A 7,934-nucleotide genomic window follows, 5' to 3' on the forward strand; every position below is an offset into this window, starting at 1 on the left:
AGCACTGTGCACACAGTTCAGGTCACAATATACCTGTGTTGGACCACACTGGGAGCACTGTGCTCAGTTCTGGTCTCCATATAACTTCGTTAGACCACACTTGGAGCACTGTGCACACAGTTCTGGTCTCCATATACCTGGGTTGGACCACACTGGGAGCACTGTGCACACAGTTCTGGTCTCCATATACCTTGGTTGGACCACACTGGGAGCACTGTGCACAGTTCTGGTCTCCATATACCTGGGTTAGACCACACTTGGAGCACTGTGCACACAGTTCTGGTCTCCATATACCTGGGTTGGACCATACTGGGAGCACTGTGCACACAGTTCTAGTCTCCATATACCTTGGTTGGACCACACTGGGAGCACTGTGCACAGTTCTGGTCTCCATATACCTGGGTTGGACAACACTGGGAGCACCATGCACACAGTTCGGGTCTCCATATACCTGGGTTGGACCACACTGGGAGCACTGTGCACACAGTTCTGGTCTCCATATACCTGGGTTGGACCACACTGGGAGAACCATGCACACAGTTCTGGTCTCCATATACCTGGGTTGGACCACACTGGGAGCACTGTGCACACAGTTCTGGTCTCCATATACCTTGGTTGGACCACACTGGGAGCACTGTGCACACAGTTCTGGTCTCCATATACATGGGTTGGACCACACTTGGAGCACTGTGCACACAGTTCTGGTCTCCATATACCTGGGTTAGACGACACTGGGAGCACCGTGCACACAGTTCTGGTCTCCATATACCTGGATTGGACCACACTGGGAGCACTGTGCACAGTTCTGGTCTCCATATACCTTGGTGGGACCACACTGGGAGCAGTGTACACACAGTTCTGGTCTCCATACCTTGTTTGGACCACACTTGGAGCACCGTGCACAAAGTTCTGGTCTCCATATACATTTGCTAGACCACACTGGGAGCACTGTGCACAGTTCTGGTCTCCATATACCTTGGTTGGTCCACACTGGGAGCATTGTACTCACAGTTCTGGTCTCCATATACCTTGGTTGTACCACACTTGGAGCACCGTGCACACAGTTCTGGTCTCCATATACCTGGGTTGGACCACACTGGGAGCACTGTGCACACAGTTCTGGTCTCCATATACCTTGGTTAGACCACACTGGAAGCACCGTGCACACAGTTCTGGTCTCCATATACCTTGGTTAGACCACACTTGGAGCACCGTGCACACAGTTCTGGTCTCCATATACCTGGGTTTGACCACACTTGGAGCACTGTGCACACAGTTCTGGTCTCCATATACCTTGGTTGGGCCACACTTGGAGCACCTTGCACACAGTTCTGGTCTCCATATACCTGGGTTGGACCACACTTGGAGCACTGTGCACACAGTTCTGGTCTCCATATACTTTGGTTGGACCACACTGGGAGCACTGTGCACAGTTCTGGTCTCCATATATCTGGGTTAGACCACACTGGGAGAACTGTGCACACAGTTCTGGTCTCCATATACCTGGGTCAGACCACACTGGAAGCACGGTGCACACAGTTCTGGTCTCCATATACCTTGGTTGGACCACACTGGGAGCATTGTACACACAGTTCTGGTCTCCATATACCTTGGTTGGGCCACACTGGGAGCACCGTGCACACAGTTCTGGTCTCCATATACCTTGGTTAGACCACACTGGGAGCACTGTGCACACAGTTCTGGTCTCCATATACCTGGGTCAGACCATACTGGGAGCACTGTGCACACAGTTCTGGTCTCCATATACTTTGGTTGGACCACACTGGGAGCTCTGTGCACACAGTTGTGGTCTCCATATACCTGGGTTGGACCACACTGGGAGCACTGTGCACACAGTTCTGGTATCCATATACAGGGTTGGACCACACTGGGAGCACTGTGCACACAGTTCTGGTCTCCATATACCTAGGTTGGACCCCACTTGGAGCACTGTGCACACAGTTCTGGTCTCCATATACCTGGGTTGGACCACACTGGGAGCACAATGCACACAGTTCTGGTCTCCATATACCTTGGTTAGACCACACTGGGAGCACTGTGCACACAGTTCTGTTCTCCATATACCTGGGTTGGACCACACTGAGAGCACTGTGCACACAGTTCTGGTCTCCATATACCTTGGTTGGACCACACTGGGAGCACTGTGCACAGTTCTGGTCTCCATATACCTGGGTTAGACTACACTTGGAGCACTGTGCACACAGTTCTGGTCTCCATATACCTGGGTTGGACCACACTGGGAGCATTGTGCACACAGTTCTGGTCTCCATATACCTATGTTGGACCACACTGGGAGCACTGTGCACAGTTCTGGTCTGCATATACCTGGGTTAGACCACACTCGGAGCACTGTGCACACAGTTCTGGTCTCCATATACCTGGGTTGGACCACACTGGGAGCACCGTGCACACAGTTCTGGTCTCCATATACCTGGGTTAGACCACACTGGGAGCACTGTGCACACAGTTCTGGTCTCCATATACCTGGGTTTGACCACACTGGGAGCACCGTGCACACAGTTCTTGTCTGCATATACCTGGGTTGGACCAAACTTGGAGCACTGTGCACACAGTTATGGTCTCCATATACCTTGGTTAGACCACAATTGGAGCACTGTGCACAGTTCTGGTCTCCATATATCTGGGTTAGACCACACTTGGAGCACTGTTCACACAGTTCTGGTCTACATATACCTGGGTTAGACCACACTGGGAGCACTGTGCACACAGTTCTGGTCTCTATATACCTGGGTTAGACCACACTGGGAGCACCGTGCACACAGTTCTGGTCTCCATATTCCTGGGTTGGACCAAACTTGGAGCACTGTGCACACAGTTATGGTCTCCATATACCTTGGTTGGGCCACACTGGGAGTACCGTGCACACAGTTCTGGTCTCCATATACATGGGTTGGACCATACTGGGAGCACTGTGCACACAGTTCTGGTCTCCATATACCTTGGTTGGACCACACTGGGAGCACTGTGCACATAGTTCTGGTCTCCATATATCAGGGTTGGACCACACTGGGAGCACTGTGCACACAGTTCTGGTCTCCATATACCTTGGTTGGACCCCACTTGGAGTACTGTGCACACAGTTCTGGTCTCCATATACCTTGGTTGGATCACACTGGGAGCACCATGCACACAGTTCTGGTCTCCATATACCTTGGTTAGACCACACTGGGAGCACTGTGCACACAGTTATGTTCTCCATATACCTGGGTTGGACCACACTGGGAGCACTGTGCACACAGTTCTGGTCTCCATATACCTTGGTTGGACCACACTGGGAGCACTGTGCACCGTTCTGGTCTCCATATACCTGGGTTAGACCACACTTGGAGCACTGTGCACACAGTTCTGGTCTCCATATACCTGGGTTGGACCACACTGGGAGCACTGTGCACACAGTTCCGGTCTCCATATACCTATGTTGGACCACACTGGGAGCACTGTGCACAGTTCTGGTCTGCATATACCTGGGTTAGACCACACTCGGAGCACTGTGCACACAGTTCTGGTCTCCATATACCTGGGTTGGACCACACTGGGAGCACCGTGCACACAGTTCTGGTCTCCATATACCTGGGTTAGACCACACTGGGAGCACTGTGCACACAGTTCTGGTCTCCATATACCTGGGTTAGACCACACTGGGAGCACCGTGCACACAGTTCTGGTCTGCATATACCTGGGTTGGACCACACTTGGAACACTGTGCACACAGTTATGGTCTCCATATGCCTTGGTTAGACCACAATTGGAGCACTGTGCACAGTTCTGGTCTCCATATATCTGGGTTAGACCACACTTGGAGCACTGTGCACACAGTTCTGGTCTACATATACCTGGGTTAGACCAAACTGGGAGCACTGTGCACACAGTTCTGGTCTCCATACACCTGGGTTAGACCACACTGGGAGCACCGTGCACACAGTTCTGGTCTCCATATACCTGGGTAGGTCCACAATTGGAGCACTGTGCACACAGTTATGGTCTCCATATACCTTGGTTGGGCCACACTGGGAGCACCGTGCACACAGTTCTGGTCTCCATATACCTGGGTTGGACCACACTGGGAGCACTGTGCACACAGTTCTGGTCTCCAGATACCTGGGTTGGACCACACTTGGAGCACTGTGCACACAGTTCTGGTCACCATATACCTTGGTTAGACCACACTGTGAGCACTGTGCACACAGTTCTGGTCTCCATATACCTGGGTCAGACCACAATGGGAGCACTCTGCACACAGTTCTGGTCTCCATATACCTTGGTTGGACTAAACTGGGAGCACTGTGCACACAGTTCTGTTCTCCATATACCTGGGTTGGACCACACTTGGAGCACTGTGCACACAGTTCTGGTCTCCATATACCTTGGTTAGACCACACTTGGAGCACTGTGCACAGTTCTGGTCTCCATATACCTGGGTTGGACCACACTGGGAGCACTGTGCACACAGTTCTGGTCTCCATATACCTGGGTTGGACCACACTTGGATCACGGTGCACAGTTCTGGTCTCCATATACCTGGGTTAGACCACACTGGGAGCACTGTGCACACAGTTCTGGTCTCCATATACCTTGGTTGGACCACACTTGGAGCACTGTGCACACAGTTCTGGTCTCCATATACCTGGGTTGTACCACACTGGGAGCACTGTCCACACAGTTCTGGTCTCCATATACCTGGGTTGTACCACACTGGGAGCACTGTGCACACAGTTCTGGTCTCCATATACGTGGGTTGGACCAATCCTGGAGCACTGTGCACAGTTCTGGTCTCGATATACCTGGGTTAGACCACACTGGGAGCACTGTGCACACAGTTCTGGTCTCCATATACCTTGGTTGGACCACACTGTGAGCACTGTGCACAGTTCTGGTCTCCATATACCTGGGTTAGACCACACTCGGAGCACTGTGCACACAGTTTCGGTCTCCATATACCTGGGTTGGACCACACTGGGAGCACCATGCACACAGTTCTGGTCTCCATATACCTGGGTTGGACCACACTGGGAGCACTGTGCACACAGTTCTGGTCTCCATATACCTTGGTTGGACCACACTGGGAGCACTGTGCACACAGTTCTGGTCTCCATATACCTGAGTTGGACCACACTTGGAGCACTGTGCACACAGTTCTGGTCTCCATATACCTGGGTTAGACCACACTGGGAGCACCGTGCACACATTTCTGGTCTCCATATACCTGGGTTGGACCACACTTGGAGCACTGTGCACACAGTTCTGGTCTCCATATTCATTGGTTGGACCACACTGGGAGCACTGTTCACAGTTCTGGTCTCCATATACCTGGGTTTGACCACACTGGGAGCACTGTGCACACAGTTCTGGTCTCCATATACATGGGTTGGACCACACTTGGAGCACTGTGCACACAGTTCTGGTCTCCATATAGCTGGGTTAGACCACACTGGGAGCACCGTGCACACAGTTCTGGTCTCCATATACCTGGGGTGGACCACACTTGGAGCACTGTGCACACACGTCTGGTCTCCATATACCTTGGTTGGACCACACTGGGAGCACTGATTACAGTTCTGGTCTCCATATACCTTGGTGGGACAACACTGGGAGCAGTGTACACACAGTTCTGGTCTCCATACCTTGTTTGGACCACACTTGGAGCACCGTGCACAAAGTTCTGGTCTCCATATACATTTGTTAGACCACACTGCGAGCACTGTGCACAGTTCTGGTCTCCATATACCTTGGTTGGACCACACTGGGAGCATTGTACTCACAGTTCTGGTCTCCATATACCTTGGTTGGACCACACTTGGAGCACCGTGCACACAGTTCTGGTCTCCATATAGCTTGGTTGTACCACACTGGGAGCACTGTGCACACAGTTCTGGTCTCCATATACCTGGGTTGGACCACACTTGGAGCACTGTGCACACAGTTCTGGTCTCCATATACCTGGGTTAGACCACACTGGGAGCACCGTACACACAGTTCTGGTCTCCATATACATTGGTTGGACCACACTGGGAGCACTGTGCACAGTTCTGGTCTCCATATACCTTGGTTGGACCACACTGGGAGCACCGTGCACACAGTTCTGGTCTCCATATACCTGGGTTGGACCACACTTGGAGCACTATGCACACAGTTCTGGTCTCCATATATCTGGGTTAGACCACACTGGGAGCATTGTGCACACAGTTCTGGTCTCCATATACCTGGGTTGGACCACACTTGGAGCACTATGCACACAGTTCTGGTCTCCATATATCTGGGTTAGACCACTCTGGGAGCATTGTGCACACAGTTTTGGTCTCCATATACCTGGGTTGGACCACACTTGGAGCACTGTGCACAGTTCTGGTCTCCATATACCTGGGTTAGACCACACTGGGAGCACTGTACACACAGTTCTGGTCTCCATATACCTTGGTTGGACCACACTTGGAGCACTGTGCACACAGTTCTGGTCTCCATATACCTGGGTTGTACCACACTGGGAGCACTGTGCACACAGTTCTGGTCTCCATATACCTGGGTTGTACCACACAGGGAGCACTGTGCACACAGTTCTGGTCTCCATATACATTGGTTGGACCACACTGTGAGCACTGTGCACAGTTCTGGTCTCCATATACCTGGGTTAGACCACACTGGTAGCACCATGCACACAGTTCTGGTCTCCATATACCTGGGTTGGACCACACTGGAAGCACTGTGCACACAGTTCTGGTCTCCATATACCTTGGTTGGACCACACTGGGAGCACTGTGCACACAGTTCTGGTCTCCATATACCTGGGTTGGACCACACTTGGAGCACTGTGCACACAGTTCTGGTCTCCATATACCTTGGTTGGGCCACACTGGGAGCACCGTGCACACAGTTCTGGTCTCCATATACCTGGGTTGGACCACACTTGGAGCACTGTGCACACAGTTCTTGTCTCCATATACCTTGGTTGGACCACACTGGAAGCACTGTGCACAGTTCTGGTCTCCATATATCTGGGTTAGACCACACTGGGAGCACTGTGCACATAGTTCTGGTCTCCATATACCTGGGTCAGACCACACTGGGAGCACTGTGCACACAGTTCTGGTCTCCATATACCTTGGTTGGACCACACTGGGAGCATTGTACACACAGTTCTGGTCTCCATATACCTTGGTTGGGCCACACTGGGAGCACCGTGCACACAGTTCTCGTCTCCATATACCTTGGTTAGACCACACTGGGAGTACTGTGCACACAGTTCTGGTCTCCATATACCTGGGTCAGACCACACTGGGAGCACTGTGCACACAGTTCTGGTCTCCATGTACCTTGGTTGGACCACACTGGGAGCTCTGTGCACACAGTTCTGGTCTCCATATACCTGGGTTGGACCACACTGGGAGCACTGTGCACACAGTTCTGATATCCATATACAGGGTTGGACCACACTGGGAGCACTGTGCACACAGTTCTGGTCTCCATATACCTGGGTTAGACCACACTGGGAGCACTGTGCACACAGTTCTGGTCTCCATATACCTGGGTTGGACCACACTTGGGGCACTGTGCACACAGTTCTGGTCTCCATATACCTGGGTTGTACCACACTGGGAGCACTGTGCACACAGTTCTGGTCTCCATATACCTGGGTTGTACCACACAGGGAGCACTGTGCACACAGTTCTGGTCTCCATATACATTGGTTGGACCACACTGTGAGCACTGTGCACAGTTCTGGTCTCCATATACCTGGGTTAGACCACACTGGTAGCACCATGCACACAGTTCTGGTCTCCATATACCTGGGTTGGACCACACTGGAAGCACTGTGCACACAGTTCTGGTCTCCATATACCTTGGTTGGACCACACTGGGAGCATTGTGCACACAGTTCTGGTCTCCATATACCTGGG

The sequence above is a fragment of the Pristiophorus japonicus genome, unplaced genomic scaffold, assembly GCF_044704955.1.
Source record: "Pristiophorus japonicus isolate sPriJap1 unplaced genomic scaffold, sPriJap1.hap1 HAP1_SCAFFOLD_866, whole genome shotgun sequence".
NCBI lineage: Eukaryota > Metazoa > Chordata > Chondrichthyes > Pristiophoridae > Pristiophorus > Pristiophorus japonicus.